Source organism: Aotus nancymaae, unplaced genomic scaffold, assembly GCF_030222135.1.
Source record: "Aotus nancymaae isolate 86718 unplaced genomic scaffold, 86718_ANA_hifiasm-v0.15.2.pri h1tg000036l, whole genome shotgun sequence".
In the NCBI taxonomy this organism is placed as follows: domain Eukaryota; kingdom Metazoa; phylum Chordata; class Mammalia; order Primates; family Aotidae; genus Aotus; species Aotus nancymaae.
The window spans coordinates 32,169,775-32,193,241 of NW_026988450.1; the positions used below are offsets into that span (position 1 = coordinate 32,169,775).

Sequence of the window (23,467 nt, forward strand, 5' to 3'; positions counted from 1 at the left end):
ATAATAACCAAAATTTAAAACTGGTAAAATCTGAAGTGAATCCAAATTTATGAAGATTAATTTACTAGTAACTGAGTAAATATAATGAGTGATAAAGACAAGATTATAGAATATTTTGAGAGGAATTTTAAGAACTATTTATCTCTCTTATTTCCTAGGCCTGCTGAAATGCTAAGTACTATTCTTTCATTTTCTCTTCTTACTTGTTGATGTATGTACTTTCCAGCCTCAGAAATAACTGAGAAGAAATATGAAAAAAATATTAGCACTATGTTCCACTAATAAAGCTCATAGTTCTTATGTACATTATACATATTCTTACCTACATTATTTTATTAATGATTGTTTTATTGGCCCAATTCATTTTATATTCATCAACAGAAACCAGAAATTGGACAAAGTTTTTTCAAGTGGCTGTTTTGAACATCTTCTGAAAGTGACACTGACTAACTGAAGCAGGAAAACAGAATTTATGGGAATAGCCATGGATAGCTCATGATAACAGTGGAAAATGAAAAATAAGACCTTCAGAAGAAAATGAACAAAGGAATCTCCAGATATTTAAGAAGCAGCAACTTGAACATTTTTTCCAACTACATTGGCATAAAAATTGTCTGATGGTGCTAATACAAGCTCCTACTACCTCTTACACTAAAGTGGCAAAGCTCATGATAAAAATTCAACCAATTGTATCCCACCACTTTGCTTCTGGTGAAGGAAGAAGTCTGTGCTTTCCAATAGGTAATAATTCCATCATAATTCCAAGGGTGAGGAAGGGGCAGTTTCCCCAAATTGCACAATGCTGGGAAAACAAAGTAAGGGATCACAAAAATTTATCTACTAATTTCAGGAGAATAATGCCTCTCTTTAGTAAGGGCAAACATTTCACAGGACATCTTTTACATTTTCTAATGTATCAACTTTCCTATAGAACAGCAATTTACTTATTTTTAAGGAGATAATTCACATAACTGGAAAAGTCGTATCTGTTTACTACCAGGTTTGATTTTCATGTCTTATTAGCAGCATATATGTTCATATTAGATTTTGTAATGGGTTAAGATAGATAAAAGAGAAGTAGATAAAGTCTCTTTCAATGAAATTTTCAAAATGATTGATGTTTCCATAAATTTCAAAAGCTGAGAATTTTTTTTTCAAATTCGGTGGAGTATAAAGTAGAACACACATTAATGGAGACCTCATGCAGATTTCCTAAAGCTTGTAAAAATAATTTGATTAATTAACTGAAGTAATCACTTTCCTAAAAACTCTATATGTGTTTAAAAATGTATTTTTTATGACAATCTTATGAAGAAAACACAGTATTTTCTTTTATATATGAGATAACTGAGGCACAGAAAATATAAATAAATTCCCCAAAATCCTGGAGATGATACATCAGATTCCTGAGCCTGCATTTTCTTAACTACCACTACCCATAATGTCTTTCTCTTGGACAAAGGTTGTTAACATAAGCATCTGTTGACTAAATGCTAAAAATTTTAAGTTGAAACTTAGACAAGCAGGAGACAAATATTGCTGTTATCTTACTTCAACATACATATTTTTTGATATCTATATTTTACTTAATTCTATTCATAATTATCAGTAGTAGTTACATGGGTAATTGTAGTGTGGTCTTAGTGAACATGTTAAGAGTAATTGTGATAGTAATAGTAGAAGTAATAAAAATAATGATGCTTACTGGTAGTGCTAATAGTATCAGTGATAGTTTCAAAAACATCGATCAGGCTGATATTGTATTAAGTTCTTTATATACATTAAGATTTCAGAGATCAATTTTATTTGATATGTAGATGGCTATGATGATTTTAATGGCTATTTCACATCTCTGAGACTGTGGATGTACAACCTCACTGACTCTGTGCCTGGTTTTCTTTCATTGTTGCACAAGCTAGCAGCTTTTGTTCATTTGATAGATGAGCAGATTCCAGAAGAGGGAGGCTAGGTATGAAGCTAGCAAGTGCTTCTACCACACTATTTTGGTGAAAGGGTGGTCATAAAAACAGCCCAAATATAAGAGGAAAGGAAGTGGATTTTAATTCAGTGGTAGTAACTGAAAAGTCAGATTGCCAGAGCCATGGTTATTGAGTCAAAAATAGTTGTGACCATTTTTTGTTCTCTAGTATACTCTAAGCATGCATTGTCCAATATGGTGGTCTAAGCCATATGTGGCTGTTTAATTTCAAATTTATTGTAAGTAAATAAAATTAAAATTTAGTCACACAAACCTTATTTTAAGTGCTCAGTGATCACATATGGCTGGGGGCTACTTTATTGGACAAAATAAATTATAGAATTTTTCTAGCATCTCAGCAAGTTCTGTTGAAGAGCTTGATATAACAAGATACAACTATAATTAATGTTTGCATCTTCTGAGCTGAGGCTTCTAAGTGGTTTGCCCCTCACATAGCTGTCTGCTGATTAAAGACATTTAATAGTACAGCTATGCTGAGACCAAAATTGCCCAGCTGAGCCTAACCTAAAGGCAAACCCAAGGAATTATAACTTTAATAGATGCCTTTTATTTGAAACCACTGAGTTTGGGGGTTGTTTATTATGCAGTAAAAACTAATTAATTCACATTCTTGAACCTAATTTCAGTAGAGGGTTGGGAAATACTATCAGACCGAGAAGAAGAAATGGATTTTTGGTGAATAATTTTCAGTCTACTGTCTTATAGTAGGCACTAATACAATCTTTTATGTTACTTATGTTGATTTTTTAATTCACTAATCCCTACAAATATGCTATATCTTAGATATTATTAACTATAATTTATGCATGAGGAAAGTGTGCTGAGATGCTTTAATTTATTAAATGATGTCAATTTATTTGACAAAGATTTTATAGTTAGCCATAAGCACATGGGTCTACCTTAAGTTCAGGCTTCATAGGCTTCCACTTTCCACAGCATGTTGCCTCCATCCTTTATAATTTAACTTTTATTGTTTCATTTTCCATATAAAGCTACAATTTGGAAAATACAAAAATAAAATGCGTAAAATAAACTCATACTCTTAGCACACAGAGAAAGGTATGACAAACATTTGGTAGGTTCCATTATAGTAATTTCTCTAAGCAAGCATATTTATCTCATATACTTTGATCACAGAGTAAGTCAAGTTTTGTGCTCTGTTATTGTTCTTTTTCCAATAAAGACTAGCTCATAATATTTGAATGACATAGGTAAAATATTTACCTTAAAAAAGGCTGCCTCGAGTTCCTTTTTATGGATTAATGAATTAATTTTGTTACAGCTCTAATTTTTATGTAATCTAAGGTTTTCAATTTATTATATATATTATATTATATATATATATAAAAGAGTGGGAGACAGTGTGTGTGTGTGTGTGTGTGTGTGTATGTATGTGTGTATACTCTTACTCTCAAAAGCCAAGTGATACAGTCTCTGAAGTTCAGAGTAGTTTCACAGTTTGTCCAAGTGCACAATGCTTGTATATGGTTTGGGGCCTATGAATGCTGGAGTACATCTATATTCCTACTCTGCTCTCCTCTTTCAAAATACAGAGGAGCTAACTCCTGTTGCTGCATCTCCTTGGCTCCAGGCTGGTTTCTGGCTGTGTCTGGCCAATGAGCTATACTAGTGAGAGTTTGGGTGTCAGGGGAGGGTAGAAAGGAGAGGGTAGAAAGCAGGCAAGTAAGAGGGAGTGGCAACAACTCTCTCCTCCCTGGGTTCATATTCTGTTAGATTATCCTAGACTTGGGGCTCTGTTAATATCTCCTTCTACTCTTCCAAAATAGTACTGGTAATTCCTTCTAGCTGTTAAACCACGGTTTGTTTCATCAACCTTTGTTTGATTTCTCAACTATTGCATTGTCTGCCTGTATAAGCATTTAAGACCCTTTATTTTAAAACTCGAGTTACTCTGCTTGTTTCTTGGAACCTGCACTTCTAAATATTGTCCTTAATATGTATTCTCAGAAGTGACATACACTTCTAGGTCAAAATTTCTATAAAAATTTTATTTGAATAATTTTTTCAAGTATTAATGGGAGAAAATTACTATAACATTTCTGGCTTCCTGGTATATTATCGTGGCCTAATCACATCAAGAAACTGATTAATTATGCCTCCCAGGATGACCTACAGGTATGTAAAACCCTTAATAAATTGCAAATCTCCCAGGCATTTAAAGTATACTGAAGAAAGTAACCAACATGTTACAGCATTTTGGTCAAGAGTTTTGCTTTCTTGATAATTTCTCGGGGGAGGATCCAAGATGGCCGATTAGGAGCAGCTCAGGATTGCAGCTCCCAGCAAAAGCATGGATGGTGAGTGGATGCCACATTTACAGACGGATTTTTATTACCCACAGACCAGGAGATTTCCAGGCATAGGAGCCCCACGGGTCGCCAGCATGGCTGTTTTGGCCGGTGCGGCTGTTTTGGCCAGTGCCCCGGGTCTCTGCACAAAATACACAGGTCTGGGCACCATTTTAGCTGGCGATTGGAGCTCCTGGGAGACAGAGTCGCCCATTCAACTGAAAAAAAAAAGGGGGGTCTGAAGCAGGGAGCCAGGTGATCAGGCTCGGCTGGTCCCAACCCTACATAAAAACAGCAATCTGAAATGCTCTGGATTGTGAGTTTCACAGCAAGCACAGCTGAACCCGGGATGGTCCAGCTCTGTTGGGGAGGGGCATCCACCATTACCAAGGCAGTCCACCACTACGGAGGTAGTCTGCCATTGCCGAGGCAGCCTGCCTTTACAGGGAGAGTCTGCCATAACAGAAGTGGGCCGCCATTGCTGAGGCAGTTCTAACTATACCCGTATAAACAGGACTGCAGGGAAGCTCACATGGCAGCTGGGCAGAGCCCACAGCAGCTCAGCAAAGCCTCTGGAGGCAGACAGTGACTAGGCTGCCTCCTTGCTGGGCAGGGCAGCCCTGAAAAAAGGCAGCAGCATGACAGAAACTTATAAACAAAGCCCTAACTCCCCCGGACAGAGCATCTGGAAAAAAATAAAGGGAGGGTATATGAGTTCTGCAGCAGCAGACTTAAACGTACCTGCCCAGCAGCTCTGAATGAACAACGGAGCTCACAGCTCAGCACTTGAGCTCCTGTAAAGGACAGACTGTCTTATCAAGCAGCTCCCTGACCCCTGTATATCCAAAGAGTCACCTCATAAAGGAGAGCTCAGACTGACATTGGGTGAGTATCCCTCTGGGACAAAGATAGCAGAAGAAACTGGCAGCAACTCTTACTGTTCTGCAGCCGATGCAGGTGATCACCAGGCAAGCAGGGCCTGGAGTGGACCTCAGCAGTCCTACAGCAGAGGGGCCTGAATGTTAGAAGGAAAACAAAGAAATAGAAATAACTTCATCATCAACAAACTGGACGTCTACTCAGAGACCCAATCTGAAAGCCAACAACTACAAAGACAACAGGTGGATAAATCCACAAAGATGGGAAGAAACCAGCACAAAAAGGATGAAAACACCCTAAACGAGAACACTTCTCCTCCTACAAGGGATCACAACTCCTCACCAGCAAGGGAAAAAGGTTGGATGGAGAATGAGTGTGATGAATTGACAGAAACAGGCTTCGGAAGATGGTTAATAAGAAACTTCGCTGAGCTAAAACAACATATTCTAACCTATTTCAAAGAAACTAAGAATGTTGAAAAAGATTTGATGAAATGCTGATGAGAATAAACAACTTAGAGAGGAATGTAAGTGAATTGATGGAGCTGAATAACACAACACAAGAACTTCGCGAAGTATGCACAAGTTTCAACAGTCGAATTGACCAAGCAGAAGAAAGGATATCAGAGGTCGAAGATCAACTCAATGAAATAAAATGAGAAGGCAGGATTAGAGAAAAAAGGGTAAAAAGGAATGAACAAAGTCTCCAATAAATATGGGACTATTTGAAAAGACCTAATCTACGTTTGATAGGTGTACCTGAATGGGATGGAGAGAATAAATCCAAGCTGGAAAATACTCTTCAGGAAATTATCCAGGAAAACTTCCCCAACCTAGCAAGATAGGCCAACATTCAAGTCCAGGAAATACAGAGAACACCACAAAGATATTCCTCAAGAAGAGCAACTCAAAGGCATATAATCATCAGATTCACCAGGGTTGAAATGAAGGAGAAAATGCTAAGGGCAGCTAGAGAGAAAGGTCGGGTTACCCACAAAGGGAAGCCCATCAGACTCACAGCAGATCTCTCAGCAGAAACCCTGCAAGCCAGAAGAGAGTGGGGGCCAATATTCAACATCTTTAAAGAAAAGAACTTTCAACCCAGAATTTCATATCCAGCCAAACTAAGCTTCATAAGTGAAGGAGAAATAAAATCCTTTATGAACAAGCAAATACTCAGAGATTTCATCACAACCCAGCCTGCTTTACAAGAGCTCCTGAAAGAAGGACTAAACATAGAAAGGAACAACCAGTACCAGCCATTCCAAAAACATACCAAATAGTAAAGAGCATTGACACAATGAAGAAACTGTATTAACTAATGGGCAAAAAAGCCAGCTAGCATCAAAATGGCAGGATCGAACTCGCACATAACAATATTAACCCTAAATGTAAATGGGCTAAATGCCCCAATCAAAAGACACAGCCTGGCAAATTGGATAAAAAGCCAAAACACATTGGTGTGCTGTATCCAGGAAACCCATCTCACATACAAGGATACACAAAGACTCAAAATAAAGGGATGGAGGAAGATTTACCAAGCAAATGGAGAGTGAAAAAAAAAAAACCAGGAGTTGCAATTCTCATTTCTGATAAAATAGACTTTAAACCCACAAGGATAAAAAGAGACAAAGAAGGACATTACATAATGGTAAAAGGATCAATGCAACAATAAGAGCTAACAATCCTAAATATATACACACCCAATACAGGAGCACCCAGATACATAAAGCAAGTTCTCAATGACTTACAAAGAAACTTAGACTCCCACACAATAATAGTGGGAGACTTTAACACCCCATTGTCAATATTGGACAGATCAACAAGACAGAAAATTAACAAGGATATGCAAAGTCTTAGGATACAAAATCAATGTGCAAAAATCACAAGCATTCCTATACACCAATAACAGACTTAAAGAGAGCCAAATCAAGAACGAAATGCCATTCACAATTGCTACAAAGAGAATAAAATACCTGGGAATACAACTAACAAGGAACGTAAAGGACCTCTTCAAGGTGAACTACAAACCACTGCTCAACGATATAAGAGAGGACACAAACAGATGGAGAAACATTTCATGCTCATGGTTAGGAAGAATCAATATTGTTAAAATGGCCATAAATCCCCATCAAGTTACCAATGACCTTTGTCACAGTACTGGAAAAACCACCTTAAACTTCATATGGAACCAAAAGAGAGCCCGCATAGCCAAGTCAATTTTAAGCAAAAAGAACAAAGCGGGAGGCATCACACTACCAGACTTCAAACTATACTACAAGGATGCAGTAATCAAAACAGCATGGTACTGGTACCAAAACAGAGATATAGACCAATGGAACAGAACAGAGGCCTCGGAGGCAACACCACACATCTACAACCATCTGATCTTTGACAAACCTGAAAAAAACAAGCAATGGGGAAAGGATTCCCTGTTTTAATAAATAGTGTTGGGAAAACTGGCTAGCCATGTTCAGAAAGCAGAAATTGGACCCCTTCCTGACACCTTACACTAAAATTAACTCCAGATAGATTAAAGAATTAAACATAAGACCCAACACCATAAAAACACTAGAAGAAAATCTAGGCAAAACCATTCAGGACATAGGCATAGGCAAGGTCTTCATGACCAAAACACCAAAAGCATTGGCAACAAAAGCCAAAATAGACCAATGGGCCCTAATTAAACTCCACAGCTTCTGCACAGCAAAAGAAACAGTCCTTAGAGTGAATCAGCAACCAACAGAATGTGAAAAAATTTTTCCAGTCTACCCATCTGACAAAGGGCTGATATCCGGTATCTACAAAGAACTAAAACAGATTTATGAGAAAAAAACAAATAAGCTCATTCAAAATTGGACGATATGAACAAACACTTTACAAAAGAAGACATACATGAGGCCAATAAACATATGTAAAAATTCTCATCATCACTGGTCATTAGAAAAATGCAAATCAAAACTACATTGAGATATCATCTCACGCCGGTTAGAATGGCAATCATTAAAAAATCTGGAGACAACAGATGCTGGAGAGGATGTGGAGAAATAGGAACACTTTTACGCTGTTGGTGGGAGTGTAAATTAGTTCAACCATTGTGGAAGACAGTGTGGCGATTCCTCAAGGACCTAGAAATAGAAATTCCATTTGACCCAGCAATCCCATTACTGGGTATATATCCAAAGGATTATAAATCTTTTTACTATCAGGACACATGCACACGAATGTTCATTGCAGCATAGTTTACAATAGCAAAGATCTGAAACCAACCCAAATGCCCATCAATGATAGACTGGACAGGGAAAATATGGCACATATACACCATGGAATATTATGCAGCCATCAAAAACGATGAGTTCACGTCCTTTGTAGGGACATGGATGAACCTGGAAACCATCATTCTCAGCAAACTGACACAAGAACAGAAAATCAAACACCATATGTTCTCACTCATAGGCAGGTATTGAACAATGAGAACATATGGACACAGGGAGGGGAGCATCACACACTGGGGTCTGTTGAGGGGACATAGGGGAGGGACAGCGGGGGGGTGGGGAGTTGGGGAGAGATAGCATGGGGAGAAATGCCAGATATAGGTGATGGGGAGGAAGACAGCAAATCACACTGCCATGTGTGTACCTATGCAACAATCTTGCATGTTCTTCACATGTACCCCAAAACCTAAAAAGCAATAAAAATAAAAAATAAAAAAAGTTTTGCTTTCTTTTTCCTTAGGCCTAATGTGTTTTCAGTATTACTCAACTTTTTAATTCTGGTTATCCCAAAATCTAAGAATTATTTTCCAGAATTCTTTCATTTCCAATTCCCATAAGTTGATACAAATAGTTTCATTTATTTCAGATATGAGCAATTTGTTTGATATAATGCTCTCATAGAGCAAACATTCTAGAATTAGCTGAAATTTGCAATTTCCACATTTATTTTTTTTCTTTGTTAGAGTGTTGATCTGTATCTGGACTGTATTATAAATGTTCTTCTCTTGTTTAACCAGTTTTAGTAGAATCATACAACTATATTGCTCATTTTCCTATTAGCTTTCTTCATCAGAACATCCCATAAAGTATGTTTATTCCCAGAATAATAAAATTCTAGACAAGTATATTACATCTTGTTAATATAAAACAAAATTCTACTTTATCTAGTAGTATGTCAGTAATTTTGAATAAGATTAATTTTTTTCACATACAGTAATATAGCTATGAGAATTTTATTACACATCTTAGAATTCTTATGTTAAAATGTCACACATCAATTTTGTTACTCACTTTTATGTTTGGTGCTGAATGAATACTGCAGTGTTCTTCATGATATCAATATTTACATTTTTATCTGGATGTCTAGTTTGATTCCTACAGTTTCAGTTTAAGTCCTCTTAGATTAGGTCAGCAAATCTGTGGACAAAAAATACATGCTCAAAATATATATGATGAATTTCATCCTTATCCAGAATCTAACATAGAGATATAAACTATGCTTTTAATTTTATCAATATAGTTATATATATAACTATATATTATATATAAAGACAGCAAATATTGTCTTTAATATATATTCTCAGAAGTGACATATACTTCTAGATCAAAATTTCTGTAAAATTTTGAATAATTTTTAAGTATTAATAGGAATATATATTTAGTTATATTATATATAACTATATTGATAAAAATATAAATTATAACATATAAAATGTATATTAGTATACATGTTTACATATGTCTATCTTTTCCATATTTAAGTCACTTAATTGGAAAAAATAAATGAAACTCCAATTTAACTACAACTTATGTGATTCTACTTTAGTGTTTTATTCATTCATTCATCATGCAGACATGCACACATGTATTCATTCATTAATGCACTAATTCAGTCATTCATTAATTTTTTTTGATATATATGTATTATGTTCTTGCTTTGTGAATTGTTCCATAATTTACTCTTGTTTTCCACCTGTCTTTTCTGCAGAATTTTTCATCCACATATTAAAGCAGCACATTTCTAAATCAGTTGTAGGTACTCCAATTAAAAAATTACATTGCACAGCTTTAAAACCTAAATAACTTTTGTAGTTGTTTTTGTTTCTCAAATTATAAATGGCCAGGGATACCTTTTTTAATCATATAAAATTATAAAAGAGCTGATAATATTTGGAGAGCTACCGTCTACACAGCATAATATGTGATCATGAGACTATAAATTAACTAGCCATGGGATCTTATTTATATACTGGTAAAAGTAAACAACTGAAATATCTTCTTTAGTATATACACACACCTCTCCCATGGATACATTTATATACCAATGCAAATATAACAATGAAAGCAAGTACTTGGGGAACATGCAGTGATTGGTATTTGTTATAATAAGCACATAAAAAACTTAGCCATTTATTAATATCCAGGAATGTTATTTGTAGAACATGAAGTAATTATAAAGTGGGACTCTATAATAACACATTTTTAAATACCATATATTAAATGTAAAACAAAGAATACTAATAATAACATTTTGCTTTACAGTGGCTTAGGAATTAGATACTGACACACAATACAATCATAGGACTGATGAAATTTATATTACAGTAGATATGAACTGGCAAAGAAAAATGATAAAATTTGTAGGAATATATGCTCTTATATGAAATGTATAATTTGATTTTTAGCCACTATGCTACAATAAATTTTGTTTTCTTTCATGTTATCTTGTTAAATGTGATAGCAATAATTGGTTTTTATGTCATTTTTTCAATTTTATTTCTTGTAGCCATGAGTTTCAACAGTTCTCCAATATGTGTATTGATTCTGAAGCTTTGCCAGTGCTTTTGCCTTTTGTTGCTATGCAAAGAAGTACACGTTAACCTTTCAAGTTATTGATCCTTAGAAGAAAGAAAGAGAGAAAAGTGTTTTTATTTAGTGTTAATGTAAAGTTTATCATAATATTTTTCTGACATTGTTCATGTTTTAAACATCATATCTAAGCTCCAGGCAAAATTATTAAAAATATAGATATATACTACATTTACATAAATATATTTCCCTCTATATCTCTGTCACTAATGCAATTGAAAGATGTATTCATTTTTACCAAATTCTATAGTTAATGAGCATTCTGAGATTTTTAAAACATTCATATTCCATTCACTCAGACTAATATTTACTGAACGCAGAACATGTGACAGGCATTATGCTGAGAGAAGATAAGGTAAATCTACCTAAATGTATAATGCTCAACTTTACTGAGCTTGGTAATAATCAACATATGTACATATATATATATATACACACACAGAGACATATATGTAACATATATGTCTGTTTGTGTCTTCTTAAAATGAAAAGAAAAATCTTTTACAAATCTTGTTTATTAAGAGAGTAAATGCTGATGTGTATCTGAAAATATATGATAAGAAAATAAGTTAAAATTGGAAAAATGTTAGAGAATATGTCAATGAAAATTCTTGTTGCAAATAATATAAATCTGTTATGAATTTGCTCCTGGGGAAAAATGGAAAGTATTTGAGAAAACTGGTTAACACATGGAAAACCAGAGCATGATGTCTGATTTTTATTAAGAACCATAAACTACAAAGTAGAATCTATCCACAATCATGTCAAAAGTCATTTTCATCACATGGTTTCTTGTAACTATAATCTTTTTCCTGCATGTCTGCTTTCGTTTCCATCTCTGCTACATGCCTTTTTTCCTCCTCAGAGCTGGCTGTCTCAGAGCACTAGTGTTGCAATCTGGACTTATTCCCCCCATTTCCATTCACCCCTCAGGCCTTGGCCTTTCCGAGGGCCTGCCACCATCTGTTATGATTGCAAGTACACAGGATTGGGAGAAAGGATGTGAAGTAGAGGCAGGGAATACTTGGAGGCTGACCAGTCAGGCTACATTAATTGTTATTTCCTACCTAGGGCTCTTCTAACTACATTGATATAGTGATAAAATATTTATTAATATTACTTTTCTTTTATATAATAAGAAACTGACGTTTGTATAGATGAAGTGACATTCAGAAACCATACCCCTAGGAAGTGCGAGAGCCAAGTTGATTTGACTGCACTATTAACCACTATAAAGCACCTAGTTCCTCGAGAACAGAAATTAAGACAAGAAATGGGTACTAAAGCTTTATTTGGGGGAAGACATCCCAGGCAGGCAATAAAGGTATGGAGGAAGAGAAGGAAGGTCAGAGAGAATGAGGAAAAATGCAACGTGTTGTGTTGGAGTTCTTGCCATTTTTCAATGAGCCACAAGGGAACTTAATGAATGGCTCTGCATGTGAAATTTTGCAAATGACTGAAGAAGTATCATAGAAAATATTTGCCTAGGAACACTCCAAGGGAAAGAAATAACTTATCTCCTTGGTTCTTTCCTATTTTCACTCTCTCACTGGAAAAAAATAGTTTCATTCAGAACTTTTGGCAGATGCTTAGGATGGTAGATCTAAGTCCCTGTGAAGCAGTTTCTCAATGGAGTCAGGAAGGGGACTAGGAAGGCAGGAGAATTATTTGTACCATCTCAGGTGAAGAAAAATGTGTGGGCTTGTTCAGAAGCAGCATGCTATGGTAAATACTGAGGCAAAGGGAGGAGCTGAGAGCTCAGCATCAGGTAAAACTGATAAAATCTGACCAGCCACCTAAGATATAAATATAACCATCAAAAATATAGTAGAAGAGGTGAAGAAAGGTCAACTCAGCTTCTATTTCTCACAATTTTACTGGAAAGCAATGAAAAACAATCCTTCTACTAAATTTTACTAGTTTGTAAGGAGACAGATGCCAGAAGAGTCAGTGTAACACAGCCTGTGGGAGGTAATGCAGACTTGAGTGGATCTATGGGGCCAAGACCAGGTAAAGGGATTATTATAACATAGTTCATGCAACAAACATGAACTGTAATTAGATTTAATTGTAGATTCATGGGAGAGACTAAAATATGGGGTTAAGTGGAAAATGAAACACAATTACTGGTTACAGTGTAGGAAAGTAGCAAGAGATTGTCACCTTCATTTGAACCAGGGGAACAAGTCACGTAAGCTACAGAATGCTAACGTCAAAAGAAATGCATAGCTAGAAGCAAAAACAAATCTATAAGAACCAAATACTAAGTATTAACACGTGTTTTCTACTAGGACCCCACAGTTGACTTCATCATTTAGAGTGTGGAAGTAAGATTATAAAGATAAATCCAACATTGACAGGTAGGTTTAAGGAGAAACCAGGTGAGCATTTATTAGGTAGCACATGTGGATTTATATAATGGATTAGAATCTCAATGAATATAAGCCACAGAGTGAGTCTACAACCACCTGCCCTTTTTTCTTATCTATTTTTATTGAGTGCCTAAGGCTAGTACACTTATGATAGGAGACAGGGTTTGAGATCTGAATAAGGAGTATCCTAAAGCATTCAGGGCTTCTCCACAATACAAGACAGTAGAAATACAAAAAATTGTGAATCAAAAGCTATAGTAAAAGTAAAGGGGCTAAGAGAATCCAGCTCCAGCCTATGAAGGCTTTGCTCAGGAGGGGTCTTTGCTTCACCCAGGGAAGAATTCACTGGTGAGCCAGTGGTGTTAAACTACAGCTTGTATTGAAGTGGCAATATATAGCAGCAGAGATTCTTGCTTCTTGTGGAGAAGGACCCCACAGGCAATGTGCCCAGAAAAGCAACCCAGAGGCAATTCTGAAGTCATATTTATACCTACTTTTAATTACATGCAAATTATACCTACTTTTAATTCCTAAAAATGCAGAAATTTTTAAGAGAGGAGTCCTAATGCCCCAGACTTGTCATGGCAGTGGTAAGTGTATCTTATGGAAAGCTGCTTCTGTACCAGCCCTGTTTCAGCTAGTCCTCAATTTGGTCTGGTGCCTGATCCCCACCTCCAGAGTCAAGTCCCACCTCCTACCTCAGTAACAATGATTATATTTCACTTGAAAAGGCTAGAAAAAGAACACAAACAAACAAAAATCAAACTAAAGCTCAAGCAAAAAAAGAAATAAAATACATGCAGATATTATTAAAGTAATATTTTTTTTTTAAAACCATAGAGAAAATCAACAATGTTAAAGATGGTACTTTGAAAAGACTAGTAAAATTGTTAATTCCTACCAATAAAGCTGAAAGAGAGAGAAAATATACTAATTACCAATTACCAAATTCAGAAAAGAAAGAGGAAGCATCATTACTAAATATACAGACATTTAAAAAAAAAAAAGATTACAGAAATCTGTACTTCATAAAATTGCATAAAATATACATGTAGACTTAAAGACATGTGATAATGTCAACATCATGCTGGTTAATCTGAATAAGTTCTTTGTATTTTATCTCTGTTAATTTTATTGCTTTGATATTTTATGAGAGTTATTTAAGATAGTACTATTGAGTAAAAATAAGGAATGTATGAAACCTAATTGTACACTTTTTTGCAACTTCCTTTGAATCCATAACTATATAAAAAGAAAAATGTTTAAAATATGTAAAGACACACACTGGATAGTTGTTTCTCAATAAATGATAAATATCATAATAAAAAATAAGAGATATTATACAAACATGTCAACAAATTTAATAACAAATTAAAATGACATGCTTATTGAAATCAAAACTGTCAAATGTATTAGGAAGGTTTCTATTTGAAAAATTAAATTTATTACTAGCAACCTTTCAATAAAAAAAACTCTAAGCCCTAATGATTTTGCTGGTTTATTCAAACAAACTCTTAAGCAATAAATATCACCAATTGTGTAAGCTCTTTCAGAAATTAGAAGAGAAAATGATTCTAAATTTTATTCATTAGCTGCATGTACCAAGTACTACAACTAGATAATTGCATTACAAAAAACAACTACAACCAATATCCATTATGCAAATAGATGAGAAATTTATCAAAAAAAATTAGCACACTAAATTCAGCATTATACACAAAGGAAAATACAAACAAACCACAACCAAATTTATTATCTTCCCCTCAAAATCTGTATATTTAACACAGTATTTGTTTCTCTAATGGCATTACTATCCACTCTTTCCCTCAAGCCTCCTAGACCACCACCACAAAGCCCCTCTCCCCACAGATTCAATGGGTCATGGAGTTTTACTGACTTCAAAACTGACTTAAAAAAAAATACAAAGTTAGTTTAACATTTTAAAATTAAACAATGAATACCATTATTGAAACACAAGGAAACTATATTTTATCATCTTAATAGAAAAAAATATTTGACAAATTCAATGTCAATGCCTGTTTACAAACAGAAATCAAAAGAAAAAATATTCTCAGAAAAAAAGTCAGATTTCTAAATCTGACAAAGCCATTTCACCAGAATTTAACAGCTAACATCACATTTGGTGCAATATTGAACACTTCCATCTTACGATAATAAGCAAAGCAAGATGGTCTCCTCTTGATACTTTCATTAAACACTTTGCAGTAAATTTCAGAAAGAGGAGTGAGTCAAGAAAAACAGATAAAAGGTATAAATATTGAAAAGAGAGCATAAAAATCTGTTATCATTTGCAGCTTATATTGTGGTGTATTTAGAAAATCCCATGCATATTATCATACAATCTAATAATATTAATGAGTGATTTTGGCAAGTTCAGACCACATGGTCAATATACAGAAATCACCTATATTGGTATATATAAGTATGTAGGGAAAATCTCTTTCCAAACATGTTTTTCCACTGCACACAAAACCCACAGAAACAACAATCATCAATACAGAACAAAATGTCTGTGATGAAAAGTGTGAGGACTTTTCCCCACAGACCAAGCAGTGGCCACCAGCTTAGTGTAAAAGGAGGGCTGGAGAAGGTTAGAAATATTCTGTTTTCTGATTCCTGGTCCTGAGGCCTAACACACTTAACATTACAGCAAAAGACTGTAACAAGGGATATGGGAGTTATGAACCGGGAACCATGGATGAAAAGCAATACAAATCATAATACTACAACAGGTAAAAAAGATTTGAACATTAAAATTTCAAAACATTTTTTTAAAAAATTATATTTACTATTATTTTTGAAGGATGTATTAGTTTTAAAAACCTTTCTGGCTGGGCCCAGTAGCCTATACCTGTAATCCCAGCACTTTGGGAAGCTGAGGTGGGAGGACTGCTTGAGCCCAAGAGTTCCTGACACCAGCCTGGGCAACATAAGCAAATTTCTTCTTTACAAAGAATAATAATAATAATTAACCAGCTGTTGTGGCACACACCTGTGTCCCATCTATTTGGAAGGCTGAATAAGGTGAATCACTTGAGCCTGCAAGATAGAAGCTGCAATGAGTCATTACCATATATATATATGTGTATGTGTGTGTCTGTGTGTGTGTATTTATATATACATATATATTTTTCCTAATTGACAAATAAAATTTGTTAAAATCTACATTTTGATAGCATAAATATGTCAAATATATAGAAATACATCTGAAAATGAAATTTGATAATTTCACTATTAAAAACTAAAAAATGTTCTTATGAAAAATTATACAGCTAAATATAGAGACAGACCATGTTATGAAGTCTATTCTCGGCTGATTTGTTGATATTTGTGATTCAATCTCAATCAAAATCTCAGCAGGTGTTTTATGTGTGTGTGCAGGTCAAGATGATTCTACAATGTATATAAAAGTTTAAAGAAATGCATAGCCAAAATACTCTTGAAAAGGAAAATAAGAGGCCTTACACTACATGATTAGAAACATATTAATTTTACAATTAATCAAAACATTACAATATTGGCATTATGCATAAACAAATAGATTTTAAAAAAACAGTAGGGAAGCCAACAATTCAGCCTTCTGTCTGTGGCCGAAGGCCTGCTAGCCCCTGGCAAACCATTGGAGTATGTCCAAGTATTCAAAAGTTGAAGAATTTGCAGCCCAATGTTAGAGGGCAGGAAGTATCCAGGACAGAAGACTTAGCCAGTCTACTTTTTCTGTGTTCTTCTGCCTCCTTTTTATCCTAGCTGTGCTGGCAGCTAATGGTGCCCACCCAGACTGACCGCCTCTCCAAGTCCACTGACTCAAATGTTAATCTCCTTTGGCAACACCCTCACAGACATTCTCAGGAATAATACTTTTCATACTTCAATCCAATCAACTTGATACTCAGTATTAACCATCACAGTACTCATTAGAATGACTAAAATTAATCAAGACTACAATACCAAATTGAGGCAAGGCTATGGAATAATTAGAACTTTCATATATTACTGTTATTTATGTAAAATCACACAACTTTGGAAAATACTTTGTAGTGTGGTATGAAACTCAACAGGCATTTACACAATGACCTAGAAATTTTATTCCTACTTAATTACAAAAAACCCAAAAGAATATGTCTACAAAAATAACTTTTTAAAGAATATTTATAACAGACTAATTTATAATAACTTCAAACTGAAAATGACCTAAATGACTATCAACAGAAGAAAGAAAAAGCGAACTGTGATATAATTATATAATGAAATATAATACTCTGCAGTAAAGAGGAAAAATAGGTAGTATCGAAAGTGGATGAATCTGAAAATCATTATCCTTAGTTAAAAAGTCCAAACAGAGAAGAATATATGTGATTCCATTTATATGATATCTTGGAAGGACTCAGTTCTGGCAGGATTCATCACCTGCTGACTAAAGGGCCCTTAGGTTTTGAATGAACATTAGTGGTAGTAAGGTAGTACTCACCAAAGGCCTTTAATGACACTCAGAGCCATGCTGGCTTGAGGTGTGACCCAGTGCATTCCCCACTGTTGTGGCTATGGGGAGAGGCTCCTTTTGCTTGAAGAAAGAGGAGAGAAGAGTAAAGGGGACTTTGTCTTCCAGCTCAGCCAAAGTGAGGTAGAGAAACAAATAGAGTCCTAGGGTCCCTTGGTCCAGGCCTCAGCTCTTGAAAAGCATTTCTGGACCTGTCCTAGCCCATAAAGGAGTCTACTTTCCTCAAGGGAGAGACCAAGGCCTGGAAGCATTCACCACAAGCTGACTAAAGAGCCCTTGGGCCTTGAGTATTTACTGAGGACCAGGAGCAGTAGTGGCTATGGGGAGAGACTCCTACTCAATGAAAGGAGAGGGAAGAGTAGAAAGGACTTTGTCTTGTGGCTTGGGTGGCAGCTCAGTTGCAGTGGAATAGAGCAGTACACAGATTCCTAAGATTCCCAACTCCAGGCCCTGAGTCCCAGATGGCATTTTTGAACCTACCCAAGGCAGTATAGGGAGCTCACTACCCTGAAAGGAAGGACACATGCCTGGCTAGATTTGCCACCTGCTGACTGAAGAGTCCTTGGGCCTTGAGAGAACATAGGCAGTAGCCAGGAGGTGATTGACACAGGCCTTTGGTAAGACCCAGTGATGTACTGGCTTTGGGACTCACTCAGCACAGTACCAGTGGTGGTGACCACAGGGTGATTGTGTTACCCCCTCACCAGCTCCAGGCAGTTCAGCACAGAGAAAGAGAAAACATTTGTTTGGGGGACAGTAAGGGAAGAAAACAAGAGCCTCTGCCTGATAATCCAGAGAATTCTCTTGGGCCTTGCCCAAGACCACCAAGGTAGTACCTCTGTGAGTCTGTAAGATTCACATAGCATTACCAGACTTGAGGTGCCCCCAGTGCAGAATATGGCTGCAGTGACCAAAGACAGATCACAACATTCAGTTACCTTTGAATACTTGGAAAGCTTTCCCCAGAAGGATGAGTACAAATAAGCCATCTTATTGAGGACTACAATAAATACCTAATTCTTCAATGTCTAGAAATAGATGAACATTCATAAGCATCAAGAGCATTCAAGAAATCGTGAGCAAAATGAATAAACTAAATAATGAACCAGTGACCAATCTTGGAGAAACAAAGCTATTTAACCTTTCAGACAGATAATTCAAAACAGCTCTTGTGAAGAAATTCAGTGAAATTCAAGATAACATGGAGAAGCACTCAAACTCTTATCAGATAAATTTAACAAAGAGATTGAAATCAATTTTAAATATTAAGCAGAAATTCTTGAGTGCAAAAATACGACTGACATATTGAAGAATGCATCAGAGTGTCTCAGTAATAGAATTAAGCAGAAGAAAGTATTTGTGAGTTTGAAGACAAGCTATTTGAAAATGTACAGTAAGAAGAGAATAAAGATAAAAGAATAAAAAAGAAGGAAATATGCTTACAAGATCTAGAAAATAGGTTCAAAAGGTCAAATCTAAGGATTATTGGCCTTAAAGAGGAGGTAGAGAGAGAGAGAAATTGGAGCAGAAAGATTATTCAAAAGGATTGTAACAGAAAACTTTCAAAACCTACAGAAAGACATCAATATTCAGCTATAAGAAGCTTATAGAATATCAAGTAGATTTAACCCAAATAATACTACATAAAGACATTTAATTATGAAATTCCCAAAGGTAAACGATAAAGAAAGGATTCTGAAAGAAGCAAAAGAAAATAAACAAATAACATACAAATTAGTTCCAATATGTCTGGCAGCAGACTTCTTACTTGAAACCTTACTAGCCAGGAGAGAGTCGCATGACATATTTAAAGGGCAGAAGGAAAAAACAATGTATCTTAGAGTAGTATACCCAGTGAAAATATTCTTCAAACATGAAGGAGAAATAAAAACTTTCCCAGGCAAACAAAACCTGAGGGATTTCATCAATACCAGACAAGTACTAACATAAATGCTAAAGTGAATTCTTTAGTATGAAAGAAAAGGACATTAATGAGCAAAAAGAAATGATCTGAAGGTGCAAAACTCATGGGTAATAGTAAACACATGGAAAAACAGAATATTATAGCACAGTAATTGTGGTATGTAAAATACACGTATTTTGAGTAGGAATACTAAAAGATGAGCCAATCAAAATGACTACAATACCTTTTAAAAATAGTATAATATAACAAAGTAGAAACAACAAAAAGTTCAAAAGCTGAGAGCATAAAGTGTGGAGTTTTTACTAGTTTTCTCTTTCCTAGTTTGTTTTCCAAATTTGTGTTCAGTTATTGAGATGGTTCATATGTGCGTCTTATCCAAATCTCATGTTGAAATGCAATCTTCAATATTGGACTTGTGGCTTAGTAGGAGGTATTGGATCATGGAGGCAGGTCCCTCACGAATAGCTCAGCACCATCCCCTTGGTGATGAGTGTGTTCTCACTCAATTTATTCACATGAAATCTGCTTGTTTAAAATAGTCTGGAATCTCCCTCATCTCTCTTGCTCCTGTTCTCACCGTGTGATATATCTGTTCCTGCTTCACCTTGAGCCATGATTATAATCTTCCTGAAGCCATTTCCAAAAGCCAACAAGATGGGTGCCAAGCTTGTACAGCCTTCAAAACTGTGAGCTAATATCATAATGCAAAAACAGGCTAACATAGAAAATTGGCACCAAGAAGAAGAGCATCGCTATAAAGATACCTGGAAATGTAGAAGTGGCTTTGAAACTGACTAGTAGGTAAAGGTTGTAAGAGTTTGAAGGGTTCAGAAGAAGACAGGAAGACAAGAGAAAGTTTTACATTTTTTAGAGACTGCTTAAATAGTTGTGACAAAAGCTCTGATAGAAAAACAGACAGCGGTAACCTCAAATAGAAAAAATCCACAACAGCTATATGTAAAGTAAAAAGGCAAGAAATTAAAATCTTGCAACAGAGAAAACTACCTTCTCAAAAAGGCAGCAGGGGAGGCAGGCAGACAAGAAGAAAGGAAGGGGACAAAACAACTATAAAACAAAGTGGCAGCAGTAAGTGACATTGAGCATAAATGGAATACACTCTCCAAACAAAACACATAGAGTGGCTGAATGGGTAAAACAAGACCCAACGATACATTGCCTGCAAGAAACACACTTCACCTATAAAAACACACATAGACTGAAAATACAAGACTAGCAAAAGATATTCCATGTAAATGGAAACCACAAAACAGCAGATGTAGCTACACTTATATCATGCAAAATAGATTTCAAAAAATATCCGTAAATAGAGACAAAGAAGATTATTATGTAATGATAAAGGGGTCAGCTCAGAAAGAGGATATAACCATTGTAAATACACAGGCACCTAACACTGGAGCTTTCACATATACAAAGCAAATAGTATTAAAGCTAAAGAGAGAGACCCCTCAATATAGTAATAGCTAGAGACATCAATACCCCACTTTCAGCATTGGACAGATATTCCAGACAAAAGATCAACGAGGTAACATGAGATTTAATCTGCACTATAGACCACTGGGTACTAATAGAAATTTACAGAACATTTATCCAATGGTTACAGAATACACATTCTTTTTATCGGCACATGGATTATTCTCAAGGGTAGATCATATGTTAAAATACAAAAATTTTACTGTTAAAAATTGAAAAAAAATGAAATAACGTCAAGTATATTTTCTGACCACCATGGAATAAAACTAGATATCAATAATAAGAGGAACTGTAGAAACTATAGAAACACACACAAAAAATGAATAATATGCTTCTGAATGACAAAAGGGTCAATAAATAATTAAGAAGGAAATTAAAAGTTTCTTGAAACAGTTGAATGTAAAAACACAACTAACTAAAGCTATGAGATACAATAAAAGGTGTAGTAAGAAGGTTTATAGCAATAAATGCCTAAATGTTAAAAAATAGAAAAACTTCAAATAAACAACCTAACAATGCATCTTAAAGAATTAGAAAAGCAAGAGCAAAACAAACCTAAAATTAGTAGAAAAAAATAAATAATAAATATCAGAGCAGAAACAAATGAAATTGAAATTAAAAAAACAATAGAAAGAATAAAAAAAAATAAAAAAACTGGTTTTCTAAAAAGATAAAATTAACAACCTTTAGCTTAACTATGAAAAAAAAGACAAGACAAAAATAAAGTTAGAGCCGAAAAGGAGATATTACAGCTGATAATGCAGACATATAGTAAATACTATAGATGTTGTGCGTATTGGTCCATTTTCTGTTGCTTTTAGCAAAAATACCTGAAAATAAATAATTTATATAGAAAATAATTTTACTTTTTACAGTTATAAGGCTGAGAAGTCTATCATTGAGGGCTCTCCTCTTGTGAGAACCTTCTTGCTTGTGGGGACTCTATGAAGACTCTCAAGGCAGCACAGGGTATCACATGGCAGAGGGGCTAAGTGTGCTAGGTTGACTCTCTCCTCCCTTTCTTATAAAGCCACCAGATTTACTCTCATGATAGCCCATTATTAATTCATTCATGAGTGTGGAACCCTTATGACCCAACCACCTCTTAATGGTTCCACCTTACAATACTGACATATTGGGAATTATTATGTTTCCAACACACAAAATCTGCAGACACATTAAACCCATAGCGTTATGAGAAGGTGCTGAAGAAGAGATTAAGTTCTCCAAAGAATTTCAGTTAAGAGTTCTTAGAGGAGGCAGTGTTTCACTGCCTTTTGGTGAATTAATAAAACTTAGGTTAACAATGAGAAGAGAGCAGAAGGAGCAAGGAAAGCATCATGGTTAAAGAGCTAGGGAAAACCATTCAGGACATAGGCGTAGGCAAGGACTTTATGACCAAAACACCAAAAGCATTGGCAACAAAAGCCAAAATAGACAAATGGGACCTAATCAAACTCCACAGCTTCTGCACGGCAAAAGAAACAGTCAATAGAGTGAATCGGCAACCAACAGAATGGGAAAAAATTTTTGCAGCCTACCCGTCTGACAAAGGGCTGATATCCAGAATTTACAACGAGCTAAAACAGATTTACAAGAAAAAAACAAACAAGCCCATTCAAAAATGGGCAAAGGATAGGAACAGATACTTTACAAAAGAAGACATACATGAGGCCAACAAGCATATGAAAAAATGCTCATCATCACTGGTCATTAGAGAAATGCAAATCAAAACTACATTGAGATACCATCTCACGCCAGTTAGAATGGCGATCATTAAAAAATCTGGAGACAACAGATGCTGGAGAGGATGTGGAGAAATAGGAACACTTTTACACTGTTGGTGGGAGTGTAAATTAGTTCAACCATTGTGGAAGACAGTGTGGTGATTCCTCAAGGACCTAGAAATAGAAATCCCATTTGACCCAGCAATCCCATTACTGGGCATATATCCAAAGGATTATAAATCATTCTACTATAAGGACACATGCACACGAATGTTCATTGCAGCACAGTTTACAATAGTAAAGACCTGGAACCAACCCAAATGCCCATCAATGATAGACTGGACAGGAAAAATGTGGCACATATACACCATGGAATATTATGCA

At 35.4% G+C, this 23,467-nt stretch overlaps 1 long non-coding RNA gene across 3 annotated transcripts in view; it reads left to right on the plus strand.

The window, feature by feature from the left end:
- Positions 1-23,467, plus strand: part of LOC105732647 (uncharacterized) — a 597,345-nt gene that overhangs the window by 540,725 nt on the left and 33,153 nt on the right. For 2 of the 3 annotated variants that reach the window (XR_001111031.2, XR_010345500.1), the window contains exon 6: positions 382-1,520. The exons of the other annotated variant lie outside the window; for it this stretch is intronic. This is a non-coding gene — a long non-coding RNA (uncharacterized LOC105732647). Of the gene's footprint in view, positions 1-381; positions 1,521-23,467 lie in introns of those variants that run through there. 3 annotated transcript variants of the gene reach the window in all.